The sequence below is a fragment of the Lolium perenne genome, chromosome 4, assembly GCF_019359855.2.
Source record: "Lolium perenne isolate Kyuss_39 chromosome 4, Kyuss_2.0, whole genome shotgun sequence".
In the NCBI taxonomy this organism is placed as follows: domain Eukaryota; kingdom Viridiplantae; phylum Streptophyta; class Magnoliopsida; order Poales; family Poaceae; genus Lolium; species Lolium perenne.
The window spans coordinates 264,122,952-264,140,474 of record NC_067247.2 but is presented as its reverse complement, the minus strand read 5'-3'; the positions used below and the strand labels follow the sequence as shown (position 1 = coordinate 264,140,474).

Sequence of the window (17,523 nt, the reverse complement as noted above, 5' to 3'; positions counted from 1 at the left end):
AAGTATTACTCTGCACATGAATAGGAGGGTCGTCTAACAGCTCCAAGAATTCTGATTGACGACATCGTCAAGCATTGTCAGCGAAGATTCGACGGAGCCGATGAACAAAGAATTGTAGAAAGATCAGAGAGGCATAGATGACATCAATGGAGAAGACGAAGGTTAGCCGCCGGTGATGTTCTTCTGTCAGAAAGACTTCAGAGATCGGTCCTATTAGGTTAAGGCAGAGATCGTCCAACCCACGTCGGAACACAAGACTCAGAGAAACAGATAAGAGAAGATCCAAAACTCGCAAAGGTAAGATGAGAAGGAATTTAGATAAGGAGAAAAATCAGAACTAATCAGATCTATCCAACGAATTTTCAGAAAATAGGTTTTGACACTAACGTCCGTCGGCAAGGTTATCCTACAGGCTGGACTAGTGGGGTACCGTCAACCTGGGCTCTGATACCAACTTGTGACGCCCCGGAACCGGTATCCTGAGGATTCCAGCGATCCCGCCGAAATCCGCACGATATCGATTCAGAGACGCCCTCCGACACGACGTGCGCGAAGAATCACACACGTGATGCCAGAGGAATTAACACGAGTGATAACATTACAACAGGATTACAATAGAGCCCACAAGATACATATATTACAACAACGACTCCAACGAGTCAAGATACAAATATACAATACAAAGATCCAAATCATACAGAAGATCGAATACGTCCGAGTACGGACAAGATACAAATTGGACTAAGAGTCCTGAAGATAACCAGTGGCGTCCATAACCCTGCCCAGGCCAAGCCGGAAGGGTAACCTTGCTAACGTCGTCATCTTGTACCTGTCAAAGTTGGGCCATCGGTTGCCGACAAGAGGGAGGAAGCAAAAGAGAAAGGGGAAAAGGCGAGAGTAAGTACCAAGGAACGAACTCCGGCACGTACTTAGCGAGACTAGAAATGGCTATGCTCGCCGGGCGAGTATAATATATATATCGCCGGGGGCTATATGGTAGGTTTAGCGGCAGCAAAACTATAACCAATAGAGACACGCTACAACATCCGTCTAATCAGATAAGATAAGAGAGCGCACAAGGTGACAGATAAAATACTACACAAACATAACCCAGCCGATTACACATATCCCCTCCAACAATTGCGAAGAGGCAATGTAAAAGGCACTCAACGGTGGACAAGTTTTATTAGGTATCGGTTGTAGTAATGCTATATTACTACGCAAGTTATTATCAGATTATTAACAACAAGTATAAGGTGTAATTTGTTCTATGATCAAGCTATACAATTCCAAGTCGTCCATAACCGCGGACACGGCTTATCGATAAGATGTACACCCTGCAGGGGTTGCCCAAATGTAACCATACGCATGCTCGACCCACTTACGACAGGTGGATGTCTCACAACAAGACTGTTCCCAGTTCAACAAGAAAGTCTAGGGGGGCCACCCGACTAAGCTACCCGTAACGAAGTCCGGCCGTACTCCGAAGCGGACTCAGGGTTTGCGTTAACGGCTAGGCGTGCAAACCACACGCTTCGCTAAACGTTCCGCGGGGTACAGTACAGAATATAAACACCCGAAGGCAACAGGAAGTAAACACCCGAAGGCAACAGTATATAAACATGCATGCGCCAAATAAAACCAAGGTTGTGGCCCCCTTTTCAACTGACTTGAGAAAAGGTAATGGGTGAGGGGGGTCCCAATAATCGTCCCCACGCATGGGTAGAGCGCTCAATCTCGGAACAGATAACAAGAACTCGGGTCCTAGGGGACATTAGCAAGTCAAAGTTCCGATGCTTTCGCAAAGGGGCTCACAGATGCCTCTCCTTACAATTTTAATTGTTAACAAATAAGTAAAGCATGTGTATCTCCAACAACTAATATAGCATGTGATAACCTCCCAACAACCCAACATATCCCGATAACAGATCGAGATAAACAACAGAGCCTAAACACGCCTACGACTCGCAAGGCTCAAACATCAACCAACGGATATGGGTAAGGAATGATACATATAGGATTATTATGGTAAACAAGTGGAATAGGACACGTGACTCGATAAAGAATCGCAACATAGGGATAGCAATGCGAGGGAGAGAGTAAAATAGGTGAAGAGAGGGGGCTCGCCTGTGAAAAGCTGCAGAAGAACTTGTCGTATCTCACAACACCACTTGGCAATCCTATCCGGGAAGAAGCAAATGCTGGACAATCAACGGATGCAAGTCTTACTACTACGGATAAAGAAGATCCAGCATGATCAAGATGATATGCATGACATGGCAAAGATGGTGCAATGCAATTATCCAAATTAAGCGGGATCGAAACCCGGACAAACAAATTATTAGGTTCGAGTTGCATTTCCTACCGACAAGTTAAGTGTTGATTAGCATGGCAACACAAGGCATGGTGAGCTACGCAAAGTTAAATGGAACCGGGACAACATATATATAATATCCCACATATTCCATATGTTCCATATTAAGTGTTAATGCAAACTAGCACGAAATTGTATGATGCGTTATGCAACAGCAAGCATGGATGGCATAATCATGTTCAGTGCATTTTTCTGATCAATTTTCATATATAAAACATTTTATTTCGAGGTACAGATTAAAAGTTATTAACATATTGGTTTTACTATTATTTAAAATAGAAAACAGATTTGTTTTATTGGGGTAAGGACCCGAAAACAAAACAAGGCCAGGGACGGCGGGTTAGCTGGTAGAAACATGCAGGGACCTGGACGCAAAAGTGCTAGATCTAGATCTGGAGATGTTTTTCTCACCGGGGGGTTTCTAGCTGCAGAGGATGACGCGTGGGACCCGGAGTCGACGTGGCGGATGACGTGGCGAACCAAGCACGCCATGCACGGAACGTGTTCGACTGGAGACGATGCCGTGCGCGTTCTCGAGGGCGTGGTCACCGCGGCAGGTGCGGATGCGCGCGGGCGAATGGGAGCGCCCCAGGAGGCAAGAGTGGGCGCGTCCGACGCAGGAGATGAAGGGGAATCCGACGGTGGTGGTCTTGGCGCCGGGGAGCCACCGGAGGTAGGCCGACGGCGAGCATCTGCGGGGAGCGGAGGAGGGTCAACACGGGCAGCACGCTACAGAGGGAGGTGGGAAGCGAGACGAGGCCTGGGAGACGCGTGACCTCACCTTGAACATGTTGACGTGGTCAGGGAGGTCGGAGGAGGTCGTAGGCGACCGAATTCGAGGAAATCGACCACCAGAACTGAGGAAGAAACGAGGTCGGCGTCGATGATTCGAAGCGTCCCTGGACGATTCCTTGCAGAGGGTTTACTAGGACGACGCGGCGGAGCTCGGGGTGCCCTTGGATTGGAGAGGGGAGGCCGGAATAGGTGGGGCACCGGCGAGGTTGCCACGGCAGCGATGGGGTTTTATCCTCTCTGTTTCTTTCGTGGAGGAGGGGAAAAGAGGAAGCAGGTGAAGGCTTGGCGTGCAGAAGGAGGCGGGGTGGTTGTGCTGGTGCCAGAGATAAAGCGAGGGCGAGAGAGAGGACCACGATGCTGGGGAAAAAGGAGGTCACGCACCTCGCGTGCCTGCAGACGACGGGAGGAAGAGGAGACTTGGTCTCCGCTTGTTGAAGGGGTACGCGGGCCAGTTGAAAAGGTGGGCTGGGCCAGGGAGAGGAGGAGGAGGTGGGCTGCGGGCTAGGAGAAGAGAGGGAGAAAAGAAAAAGGTCCAGGGGAGAGAGAGGGCCCAGATAGGATAGGGGTTTGGGTTTTATTTTGAAATCCTTTTGCTGATTTGAAAACTGGTTTGAAACATCTTTTGAAAACAGAGCAAAACAAATAAAGTTTTATTTTAAAAACATTTAAAAATAGTTTTATTTATTAGATAGTTTTGGTGTTAAGGTTTTGTTAAAGAAAAAGACATAGAGGAGGTTTATTAAATAAACCATATGAGAGGGAGAAACTCAAAATAGTTTTATTTCAAATGATTTTTATTTGATAAAATCTTGTGGATGATATGATGCAAGATGCCATGATGCATAAAACAAAAAGAACAAGCAATTCTATTAGGGGTATGATCCTGGGCCGTTACAGCTTTTTAGCCACTTCGTTTTTAGCTTAATTTATTAATAAAGACTAAAGTTTCATTTATCTGAAGTATTGCAGTAATTCGGGACACTCGAACAAAGCTTATAAATAACCTCTTCCGTATACTATAGCGAACATTGGTCCACTCAAAATTTTACCCGAGATTGTCATTTAAAGCCTCTGAAATTACGAGCGCTACGAGGCAAAATCAATGGGAACCTTACTTTTACCCTTTGCTAGAAAAGCCTCAAGATTACGCGAGTGCTGCAAGATAGCAAGGGTAAACAACTACACGCTTACAAAAAGACCCATGACCGATACTTTAAACTACAGAAGTACTCAAGTGCGACAGCGTCATCGGCAGGCTTAGTCCATCGACTCGCTCGGGGGCTGCTGCCAAAACATACATCGTCGGTTGAAAGCAAAGTTGCACTTACAACAGGTTTCGCAAACCCGCAACATGATCTGATCATTTAAGAAATTTGCTGCCGACAAACTTACATATACATCATAATACGGATGTGAAACGAGTAATTAAGATTTGCTCTAGTCATACTAAATCTTGCCAATGGCATTCGACGAAATCACAAGCAAAAGGGACGTACATATGTACACCTTCCGATGAATTCTCTTAAATAAATGCATCCGAACAATCGGTTGTAGCAAGCATTGAAGTATTTACTTTACGGCATGAGTATGAACGTTCTTCAGGACTCTTCTTCTAGAATCCTCGCTTCTTCGATTACCCTTGAGCTATCTTCAAGCCTGTAAATTACGATGGCAGCAGGAATCTGTGTTTTTGCAAAAACATGTCCTATATTACCATCGGCATTTGCAATGGCCATCAGATCTGCGGAAGGATGCTTTGACAAGACAAGGGCAAAGGTAGATTTAGCTCCAGCAATAAGCTGTGCACGAATCAAGCCCCGAATTTTCTTGGTATTACTGAACTTTGACATCAAAGTCATCAAAGTAGGAGGGACCTCATTCAAAGGAAACATTATCTTCCATATCACCCTTAAACCAGTATAGCACTTGTTAAAAAATCGATGCACCTGGTGCACCCGATCTTGAAACTTCGCGACGGTGGAAGCTTTTCATCGGTTCCTCCAGAAAACCTCATGAAAAGACGCAAGATGGGTCAAGGCATTTACGCGTTCATGAACATGCTGCTTTTCCTCAGACAAGTTCAAGGCTATGACTACAAGAAAGAGCTGGCATCAGAAGGAAATACTTGGCCATTGATGTCTACTCACGCTCCTTTTCCTGTAGACAGTGTTGGCCTCCAAGAGCAGAGGTTTGTAGAACAGCAGCAAGTTTTCCCTTAAGTGGATCGCCCAAGGTTTATCGAACTCAGGGAGGAAGAGGTCAAAGATATCCCTCTCAAGCAACCCTGCAATCACAATGCAAGAAGTCTCTTGTGTCCCCAACACACCTAATACACTTGTCAGATGTATAGGTGCACTAGTTCGGCGAAGAGATAGTGAGATGGAGGTGGTATGAATGAATATGAGCAGTAGTAACGGCACCAGAAAATAGCTTGCTGCTACAACTGGCGTGTGGTTGATGGTGGGAATATTGCAGGCAGTACAGATGCAGTAGAACAGTAAACAAGCGATGATTGCAGTATTTGGGAACAAGGCCTAGGGATTATACTTTCACTAGTGGACACTCTCAACATTGATCACATAATAAAACCACTCTACACTCTCTTGGATGATGAACACCACTAATTGTGTAGGGCTACAAGAGCACCTCAATGCCGGAGTTAACAAGCTCCATAATATTCGATATTCATATTTAAATAACCTTAGAGTGCATGATAGATCATTGCAATTATACCAAGTACTAACATAGCATGCACACTGTCACCATCATACTATGAAAGGAGGAATAGATCACATCAATACCATCATAGTAATAGTTAACTTCATAATCTACAAGAGATCACAATCATAAACTACGCCAAGTACTACATGATGCACACACTGTCACCATTACATCATGGAGGAGGAATAGAGTACTTTAATAACATCACTAGAGTAGCACATAGATTAATAGTGATACAAAGCTCATCATATGAATCTCAATCATGTAAGGCGGCTCATGAGATCATTGTATTGAAGTACATAGGAGAGAGATTAACCACATAGCTACCGGTACAGCCCTTAGCCTCGATGGAGAACTACTCCCTCCTCATCGGAGACAGCAGCGGTGATGGAGATGGCGGTGGTGTCAATGGAGATGCCTTCCGGGGGCACTTCCCCGTCCCGGCGGCGTACCGGAATAGAGACTTCTGTCCCCCAGATCTTGGCTTCGCGATGGCGGCGGCTCTGGAAGGTTTCTCGTACCGTGGCTTTTCCATATCGAAGATTTAGGTCAGGGGTCTTCTTATAAGCGAAGAGGCGGAGTCGGAGGGGTTACGGAGCCGCCACACAATAGGGGGCGCGGCCCCCCTCTTAGCCGCGCCAGCCACCTATGTGGGCCCCCTGTGGCCCTCCTCTGGTCCCTCTCCGGTGTTCTGGAAGCTTCGTGGAATTATAAGATGCTGGGCGTTGATTTCGTCCAATTCCGAGAATATTTCCTTACTAGGATTTCTAAAACCAAAAACAGCAGAAAACAGGAACTGGCACTTCGGCATCTCGTCAATAGGTTAGTTCCGTAAAACGCATAAAATCGTCATAAAGTGTGAACAAAACATGTAGGTATTGTCATAAAACAAGCATGGAACATCAGAAATTATAGATACGTTGGAGACGTATCAGCATCCCCAAGCTTAGTTCATACTCGTCCTCGAGTAGGTAAACGATAACAAAGATAATTTCTGAAGTGACATGCTACCAACATCATCTTAATCATACTATTGTAAAGCATATGAGATGAATGCAGCGATTCAAAGCAATGATAAAGATAATGATTAAACAACTGAATCATATAGCAAAGACTTTTCATGAATAGTACTTTCAAGACAAGCATCAATAAGTCTTGCATAAGAATTAACTCATAAAGCAATAGATTCAAAGTAAATGCATTGAAGCAACACAAAGGAAGATATAAGTTTCAGCGGTTTCTTTCAACTTTCAACATGCATATCTCATGGATAATTGTCAACATAAAGTAAAATAATAAGTGCAATATGCAAGTATGTAAGAATCAATGCACAGTTAACACAAGTGTTTGCTTATAAGATGGAAGGAAATGGGTAAACTGACTCAACATAAAAGTAAAAGAATGGCCCTTCGAAGAGGGAAGCATTGATTGCTATATTTGTGCTAGAGCTTTTATTTTGAAAACAAGAAACAATTTTGTCAACGGTAGTAATAAAGCATATGTATTATGTAAATTATATCCTACAAGTTGCAAGCCTCATGCATAGATTACCAATAGTGCCCGCACCTTGTCCTAATTAGCTCGGATTACCTGGATTGTCATACATATGTTTTAACCAAGTATCACAAAGGGGTACCTCTATGCCGCCTGTACAAAGGTCTAAGGAGAAAGCTCGCATTGGATTTCTCGCTTTTGATTATTCTCAACTTAGACATCCATACCGGGACAACATAGACAACAGATAATGGACTCCTCTTTAATGCATAATCATTCAACAACAAATAATATTCTCATAAGACATTGAGGATTGTTGTCCAAAACTGAAACTTCCACCATGGATCATGGCTTTAGTTAGCGGCTCAATGTTCTTCTCTAACAATATGCATGCTCAAACTATTCAACTCATGGTAAATCGCCCTTACTTCAGACAAGACGAACATGCATAGCAACTCACATGATATTCAACAAAGTGTTGATGGCGTCCCCAGGAACATGGTTATCGCTCAACAAGCAACTTAATAAGAAATAAGATACATAAGTACATATTCAATACCACAATAGTTTTTAGGCTATTTGTCCCATGAGCTATATATTGCAAAGACAAAGAATGGAAATTTAAAGGTAGCACTCAAGCAATTTACTTTGGAATGGCGGAGAAATACCATGTAGTAGGTAGGTATGGTGGACACAAATGGCATAGTGTTTGGCTCAAGGATTTGGATGCACGAGAAGTATTCCCTCTCAATACAAGGCTTAGGCTAGCAAGGCTATTTGAAACAAACACAAGTGTGAACCGGTACAGCAAAACTCACATAAAAACATATTGCAAGCATTATAAGACTCTACACTGTCTTCCTTGTTGCTCAAACCCTTACCAGAAAATATCTAGACCTTAGAGAGACCAATCATGCAAACCAAATTTTAGCAAGCTCTATGTATTTCTTCACTAATAGGTGCAAAGTATATGATGCAAGAGCTTAAACATGATCTATATGAGCAAAACAATTGCCAAGTATCAAATTATTCAAGACATCATACCAATTACCACATGTAGCATTTTCTGTTTCCAACCATACAACAATTAACGAAGCAGTTCAACCTTCGCCATGAACATTAAGAGCTAAGAACACATGTGTTCGTATGAACCAGCGGAGCGTGTCTCTCTCCCACACAAGCATGAATTTATTCAAACAAAACAAAAATAGAAACAAACAGACGCTCCAAGTAAAGTACATAAGATGTGACCGAATAAACATATAGTTTCAAGAGAAGAGACCTGATAAGTTGTTGATGAAGAAGGGGATGCCTTGGGCATCCCCAAGCTTAGATGCTTGAGTATTCTTGAAATATGCAGGGATGAACCACCGGGGCATCCCCAAGCTTAGAGCTTTCACTCTTCTTGATCATATTGTATCATCCTCCTCTCTTGACCCTTGAAAACTTCCTCCACACCAAACTCAAAACAACTCATTAGAGGGTTAGTGCATAATCAAAATTCACATGTTCAGAGGTGACATAATCATTCTTAACACTTCTGGACATTTCACAAAGCTACTGAAAGTTAATGGAACAAAGAAATCCATCAAGCATAGCAAAACAGGCAATGTGAAATAAAAGGCAGAATCTGTCAAAATAGAACAGTCCGTAAAAATGAATTTTTACGAGGCACCAGACTTGCTCAAATGAAAATGCTCAAATTGAATGACAGTTGCGTACATATCTGAGGATCACTCATGTAAATTGGAAGAATTTTCTGAATTACCTACAGAGAATTCAACCCAGATTCGTGACAGCAAGAAATCTGTTTCTGCGCAGTAATCCAAATCTAGTATGAACCTTACTATCAAAGACTTTACTTGGCTCAACAATACAAAAAAATTAAGATAAGGAGAGGTTTCTACAGTAGTAACAACTTCCAAGACTCAAATATAAAACAAAAGTTGCTGTAGTAAAATAAACACATGGGTTATCTCCCAAGAAGTGCTTTCTTTATAGCCATTAAGATGGGCTCAGTAATTTCAATGATGCACTCCCAAGAAATAGTAGTTGAAGCAAAAGAGAGCATCAAGAAGAAAATTCAAAACACATTTAAGTCTAACCCACTTCCTATGAAAAGGAATCTTGTAAATAAACAAATTCATGAAGCATAATGCAACAAGCATAGAAAGATAAAACAAGTGCAGCTTCAAGATTTTCAGCAAAAAGAGAGGTGTTTTAGTAACATGAAAATTTCTACAACCATATTTTCCTCTCTCATAATAATATCCAGTAGCATCATGAGCAAACTCAACAATATAACTATCACATAAAGCATTCTTATCATGAGTCTCATGCATAAAATAATTACTCTCCACATAAGCATAATCAATTTTATTAGTAGTAGTGGGAGCAAATTCAACAAAGTAGCTATCATTATTATTCTCATCAAGTATAGGAGGCATAGTATAATCATAATAAAATTTACTCTCCATAGTAGGTGGCACCAAAAGACTACTATCATTATAATCATCATAAATAGGAGGCAAAGTATCATCAAAGTAAATTTTCTCCTCAATGCTTGGGGGACTAAAAATATCATGCTCATCAAAACCAGCTTCCCCAAGCTTAGAACTTTCTATATCATTAGCAACAATGGCGTTCAAAGCGTTCATACTAATATCATTGCTACTAGCATGCAAATAAGGTTCCATAGGTTTTTTATTTTTTGCAGCAAACAATCCATGTCTTAACTCAGGAAATAGATTAAAAAGCTCATAGTTGCTTTCCATTATGCCTAACTAGTGAAAAACAAGAAACAAAAAGATGCAATAGCAGGATCTAAAGGAAATAGCTTCGAGCACTTACAATGGTGCCAGAAAATAACTTAGTTACCTGGGACCGGAGTGTGAGTTCCTTTTACCTTTCCTCCCCGGCAACGGCGCCAGAAAATAGCTTGGTGTCTACTCACGCTCCTTTTCCTGTAGACAGTGTTGGGCCTCCAAGAGCAGAGGTTTGTAGAACAGCAGCAAGTTTTCCCTTAAGTGGATCACCCAAGGTTTATCGAACTCAGGGAGGAAGAGGTCAAAGATATCCCTCTCAAGCAACCCTGCGATCACAATGCAAGAAGTCTCTTGTGTCCCCAACACACCTAATACACTTGTCAGATGTATAGGTGCACTAGTTCGGCGAAGAGATAGTGAGATGCAGGTGGTATGAATGAATATGAGCAGTAGTAACGGCACCAGAAAATAGCTTGCTGCTACAACTGGCGTGTGGTTGATGGTGGGAATATTGCAGGCACGATGATGCGGTAGAACGATAAACAAGCGATGATTGCAGTATTTGGGAACAAGGCCTAGGGATTATACTTTCACTAGTGGACACTCTCAACATTGATCACATAATAAAACCACTCTACACTCTCTTGTTGGATGATGAACACCACTAATTGTGTAGGGCTACAAGAGCACCTCAATGCCGGAGTTAACAAGCTCCACAATATTCGATATTCATATTTAAATAACCTTAGAGTGCATGATAGATCATTGCAATTATACCAAGTACTAACATAGCATGCACACTGTCACCATCATACTATGAAAGGAGGAATAGATCACATCAATACCATCATAGTAATAGTTAACTTCATAATCTACAAGAGATCACAATCATAAACTACGCCAAGTACTACATGATGCACACACTGTCACCATTACATCATGGAGGAGGAATAGAGTACTTTAATAACATCACTAGAGTAGCACATAGATTAATAGTGATACAAAGCTCATCAAATGAATCTCAATCATGTAAGGCAGCTCATGAGATCATTATATTGAAGTACATAGGAGAGAGATTAACCACATAGCTACCGGTACAGCCCTTAGCCTCGATGGAGAACTACTCCCTCCTCATCGGAGACAGCAGCGGTGATGGAGATGGCGGTGGTGTCGATGGAGATGCCTTCCGGGGGCACTTCCCCGTCCCGGCGGCGTGCCGGAATAGAGACTTCTGTCCCCCAGATCTTGGCTTCGCGATGGCGGCGGCTCTGGAAGGTTTCTCGTACCATGGCTTTTCCGTATCGAAGATTTAGGTCAGGGGCTTCTTATAGGCGAAGAGGCGGAGTCGGGGGGGTTACGGAGCCGCCACACAATAGGGGGGCGCGGCCCCCCTCTTGGCTGCGCCAGCCACCTGTGTGGGCCCCCTGTGGCCCTCCTCTGGTCCCTCTCGGGTGTTCTGGAAGCTTCGTGGAATTATAAGATGCTGGGCGTTGATTTCGTCCAATTCCGAGAATATTTCCTTACTAGGATTTCTGAAACCAAAAACAGCAGAAAACAGGAACTGGCACTTCGGCATCTCGTCAATAGGTTAGTTCTGGAAAATGCATAAAATCATCATAAAGTGTGAACAAAACATGTAGGTATTGTCATAAAACAAGCATGGAACATCAGAAATTATAGATACGTTGGAGACGTATCAGCCATGCTCAAAGAAACTAAAAGGGTAAGAAGATACTTACAGTAAACTTTCTGTTACTTTTTGCAACTCACTAAGAGCATATCGTTATGCGTCGGTGGCTAGTTTGCCCTTCTTCTTTATAATGGCGGCCATAGCATGAATACCACGCATATCCTTTTCCATCTGGGCTATTCGAGACTTCATGCGTTAGAGGCGATCATTTTCAGAAGAGCCATCCGAAGGACCTTCGGTAAAGGAGGGCACAGGAACCACCTGCACAGATATAACATTAAGAACGTGATGGAATATGTGAGCCTATCAGTTGGAATCACTCCCATCAGGAGCGTGCAATTAAAAATGTCGAAAACATTACAACAAGAGGGTATTGGCAACACTGCCAATACAAGATTCGTTACAATAAACAAAAGGGATTTCTATTTTCGTGCCCTCGGGTCGTTAGTTGTACTCAGTTTTCCCCAGCCCCTTAGTTTTTCCTCAGTTTTCCCCAAGCCTATGTCTGAAACCCGCAGAAGGAGCTCAGACGGAAGGAATCCGTTTATTTGGACGTTCTGTGCTGACGTGTTGCGCCGCGTCGTCTGTGGGGCCGCGTCATGTGGGGCCGCGTTGTGTGGGGCCGCGTCACGTGGGGCTGGTAGAAAGGGACCGCGTGGGACAGGACGAGAAGCGTTTGGTTGCACGTGAGAAGGAGCTGGGTTTTGTCTCTCTCGGCCCAAATTGGCATTTTTAAGAGCACCTTTTCCCCTCTTTTCTTTCTCTGTCTTTTTCACCAAATTAGTATCAAATCTAGAGAAGCTTCTATTTCTGTCTTTCTTCAATATGGCAGCAAATCTAGTAGCAAATCTCTGGGGTTATTTATGCCTTTTGGCCCTCGTTTTTTTCCCAATATGGCAGCAAATCTAGAAGCTAGTATATGATAAATTCACAACAGCATAATCAGAAAACTAAGTATAATACATAAACTGCATACAGCAGCCAAAAGCAGCCAATAACGTTGTTAATGTTCACGACAAACTAAGCTGAAAAATATACAAGACGCACGCAATGTATGGACAACAAGAAGATTAGGATAGGGACCCCAGGATGAATGAATTTGTTCTTCATTCCTCCCCATATATTTCTTCCTCCCTCCATTCGTGCATTACCCCAAGGAAATATGCATTGAACTCCTTCCGTCTGCAGTGTGAGGCCAATACATCCTCCAAACGGTATGGCATGTGTTCATTTCTCAAACCGTAGAGTCCTATTCTATCCACACGTAGTGGCCACTCATCCCAGGCCTTTGTATCATGAGAGTACTCTCTAATATAACCCAAATCCGTGTAGTAGATGCTGCCAGGTCGAAGTGTCGGGTACACTCTGGTGTCGACGGAGATACACCGGACATAATTCACGAAGAAGGCATTACTGCCAATGTTACTGACCGGATGGAGAGAGCGGCTCTGAGTGTCCACACGGTACACCAATGGTTTGCCCGCCAAAGCCTCGCTGACCAACAACACAAGCAGCAGATCACCATCCGACTTCGCAAGGTAGAACTTCTGACGTCCAAGTTCTGGAAATGAAATTAGTGTCTCCATCTTGACAGTGCTTGCGCACTGCTGCAACTGTACATTGGTGCACACTATTCTTCCGATCTCAAAATTGTCCGCAGCTACTGCATACAGTTCACCATTGAACGGGGTAATGCAACACAGAAAATGGTTCTTGATCGAAAATCTTCCTTCTCCCCAATCTTCATTTATATCCTTAGTTGGAGTGCTCTCATCGACCCAACCAATTTCCGGTGGGTAATGTGCGGCAACGAAGACCATAGTCGGGGATTTGATAACAGCGACTGATTTCAGAAAAACAGATGGCATCTGCGCCTCAAACATAGTGTTCGATTTCTTTGTGAGTGGGTTCAGCAGCCGTATCTTGTGCGGCGGGTTCTTCTGGGCAAGCACGATGACGCCACGGCAAAAGCCGACGAAGTAATATCTAAAATATATTGATGAAGATAACATTCAGCACTAAGATGTTTAAGATTGAAAATAAAAAGGTAGATATGGAGGAATTTGAACCTTGTATGAACTTACGATAGATCTATGGTGACGTAGCGTGATGTGCCGAGTTGGAGGAAGGTGAACTCAGCGACGCGTGGAAGGTCGTGGTCTAGCATGATCCATTCGTCCAGGTGCACGTCGGGCTCAGGCAAACCTGAGCACCAATTTCTACAGACTTGCCTCATAGCAGAGTAGGTGTCGGCGTACTCCTCGTTCGCCAGTAAGCATTCGCCGATCTTGTGAAGTGGTCCATCAGCTGAGAGAGAGGCCCAGTTCACGGAGGCGCCGCGCTTGGATGCGCCGCCCTCGGAGGCGATGCGCTCGGCGGCGACGCGCTCGGCGGCGACGGGCGCGGAGGCGACGGGCTCGGAGGCGACGGCCGCCGGCGCATTCTTCTTCTCCATCGTCGGCAGGGTAGCGTGCGTACGGCGGTTGGGGTTTTTTCGATTTGGAGAAGTTGATGGGACGTGAGAGGGGTGGTTTCGTGCGTGAGCGAGAATGAGACGACTGTGTGCAGAGGGAGGGAGGGAGGGGCTTACGCGTCCTAAATGCGACCCGCGTCCTACGTGTCCACTATTAGCACTGCACCGCGACACGCGTCAACAATGGCACGTCTTCCACTTCTGCATCGCAACACGCGTCCTCGGGTCTAACCCTGGAAATTTAGATATACTCAGGTATACCCTCGAGTCATATACTAGCATTTTTTGTGTGCTCAGTTTTCCCCTTGAGTGCTAATACTGGCTAGTGCAATATACTCAGTTTTACCCTCAAGTGGCTGGTCAACAGAGAGTCAACAAATGGGATTAACTAGTTAAATGAGTTATTTAATGTGCAAAAAATTCTGAAAAAGAGTGGCACTTACTCATTGAGTCTTTACCACAAATTGCCACTTCTCAAATCATAGATAAATCATAGATAAATCAAGTTTCACCACAAATTGACACTTCTCAAATCACCTAGTAGCTATGAAGGTGCATGGTTTTCCATAATAAGCCCTACCCAAAACAGCTTTCCCCGAAACATACTTTGTCTGAATGAGGCCATAATTTCCACACTCATGTAGATTTGTATTGCAAATAGTTTGAGGTAGGCCAAGATGGGTTTCATTGTACAAAACACACATTTTCCATTTTATAAATCTCATATTTGAATCCCTTCGTCTGTTTACTACTCACTTGCCCTTGGTTTCTTGATACTACTCAGTTTTTCCCTCTCCCTTCACAAACTTTCACAGACGCCCAATATTGCCCTGATTGGTCTAGCCCATGTCACGCGGATCGTGCCCGCCGACCGTTGATCGTATGATCTAACGGGCAGGATAACCCCTATCTCTCTCTCTGGTCGGGGCCACCACCCTCTCTCTCTCTGTTGTCGGTTAGCTTCACGCAAAGTTTGGTTTTCTGCATTATTTTTTACGAGCTAAATTATAAACTCTTTTTAGGCATTACTTTTCACGCAAAAATGATAAACCATCACCGATTTGTTGTAGCCATTACTTTTCATGCAAAAAAATGATACACCATCACCCATTTCTTGTACCCATTACTTTTCACGCAAAAAACGATAAATCATCACCGATTTTGTTGTAGCCAGTACTTTTCACGCAAAAAATGATACACCATCACCCATTTCTTGTAGGCATTACTTTTCACGCAAAAAATGATAAACCATCACCGATTTTGTTGTAGCCATTACTTTTCACGCAAAAAATGATACACCATCACCCATTTCTTGTACCCATTACTTTTCACGCAAAAAACGATAAATCATCACCGATTTTGTTGTAGCCATTACTTTTCACGCAAAAAATGATACACCATCACCCATTTCTTGTAGCCATTACTTTTCACGTAAAAAACGATAAACCATCACCGATTTTGTTGTAGCCATTACTTTTCACGCAAAAATGATACACCATCACCCATTTCTTGTAGACATTACTTTTCACGCAAAAAACGATAAACCATCACCGATTTTGTTGTAGCCATTACTTTTCACGCAAAAAAATGATACACCATCACCCATTTCTTGTAGCCATTACTTTTCACGCAAAAAATGATAAACCATCAACGATTTGTTGTAGCCATTACGGTTAATGATAAACTATCACGAATTACCATTTCTTTTAGGCATTACTTTTCACGGTAAAATGATAAACTATATCACGAAGTTCCATTTCTGTCAAGATAGTCTGCATTACTTTTTTGTTGAGATATATACCCCCACAACGGCCGTCTCCTCCTTAATTTATTGTGTAAACCCCCACAACGGTCATCTCCTCCTTAATTTATTGTGTAAACCCCCACCAACGTTCACCTCCTCCTTATTTTATTGTGTAAACCCTTACAACGGTCATCTCTCCCTTATATACACCCACACGGCCATCCCTTGTGTCAATAGGTTCTGCCTCTCTCTTCTTCGTTCACATACACTCGATCCATTGCCATGGCTTCCACGTCTCGGACGCGGACCGGAAGGGGAAGGGGAAGGGGAAGGGGAAGGGGAAGTGGATCATCATCATTGCCACCACCACCGTCAACACTGCCATTGATCATAGAGGAGTTCTTCATCGTCGTCTATGAAGACCCTTTGGTCAAGAAGGTACATACGCGTTCCCACATATATGATGCATGTGATTAATTATGGGCATGTTCTAAAAAACCTTTAATTTCAAACGATCGGCGCTCGATCTCTTTGCAGGCTCTCCCAAAAAAAGTTTGCGGACTATCTTGACGGCCAGGAGCCAGCTAAGGTGTATCTGCGAGCAGCTGACCTATTTGACAGTCAAGGCCGGATCTACCTCGACAAGGGCTGGGAGAATTTCGCCATCGCGCACGGTGTGGATTTCGGCTGCTTCGTACACTTCAAATATGAAGGCGATGATGTGCTCACAGTGAAGGTGTTCGACGGAACAATGTGCAGGAAGTACTACTACTCGGACGACGAAGATACTGACGATGAAAGTGACGACGACGTGAAGCCATGCATCCATCCCCTTTAGATAAGGGGATTATGACCAAGAATATATATGTAGCTTCATATGCATCGATTTAGAGATCTAACTATTTTCTATATATTATGCATGTAAAAGATAATATCGCATTTCCACTATTATTCGAGCACCACATCCTCCAAACGATGCCGATGCCGATGCCGATATCGGCATGGTCAGAACGGCTATGCTCGCTGCCACTGCTAGGTCAACGTCGGGATGCACAATGTTTAGCATAAGAGTCACTTTAGATTAAGCTGCGAAAATAGTCACCTGCCACAGCGGTCATTGGCTGCGGAGGCCCCACAGAGCGGCAATATAATTTTCTATAAATAAATAGACGACCCACTGGTCATTGGCTGCGGCAGCCCCATAGAGCAGCCCCATTTGTCATTGGCAGCACCGCGTATACAATCAGGAAATAAAACGGCCCACGCATCAGCGGTAGATGGATGGCTACCCGTCAGCACGTGACGGTCAGAGAGGAACTGCCCTCTATGCAGCCCCACCTCTGTGCAGCCCCACCCGTCAGATTAACGGTAACGGTAAGGCCTCTGACCTGACGGCAACCCGCGTCTTCGAGGGGTTTCAAACTAGAGGGAGGGGAAAGCTGAGGAAAAACTAACGAGCTGGGGAAA

General features: G+C 43.7%; 1 long non-coding RNA gene across 1 annotated transcript; it reads right to left on the bottom strand.

The window, feature by feature from the left end:
* Positions 1 to 617: 617 nt before the first annotated feature.
* On the bottom strand, positions 618 to 2,461 carry LOC139830640 (uncharacterized). Its single transcript, XR_011743593.1, has 2 exons — positions 2,128 to 2,461; positions 618 to 829 (listed from the first exon to the last, which is right to left on the bottom strand). It is a non-coding gene; the product is annotated as an uncharacterized lncRNA (long non-coding RNA).
* Between the last annotated feature and the right edge of the window lie 15,062 nt (positions 2,462 to 17,523).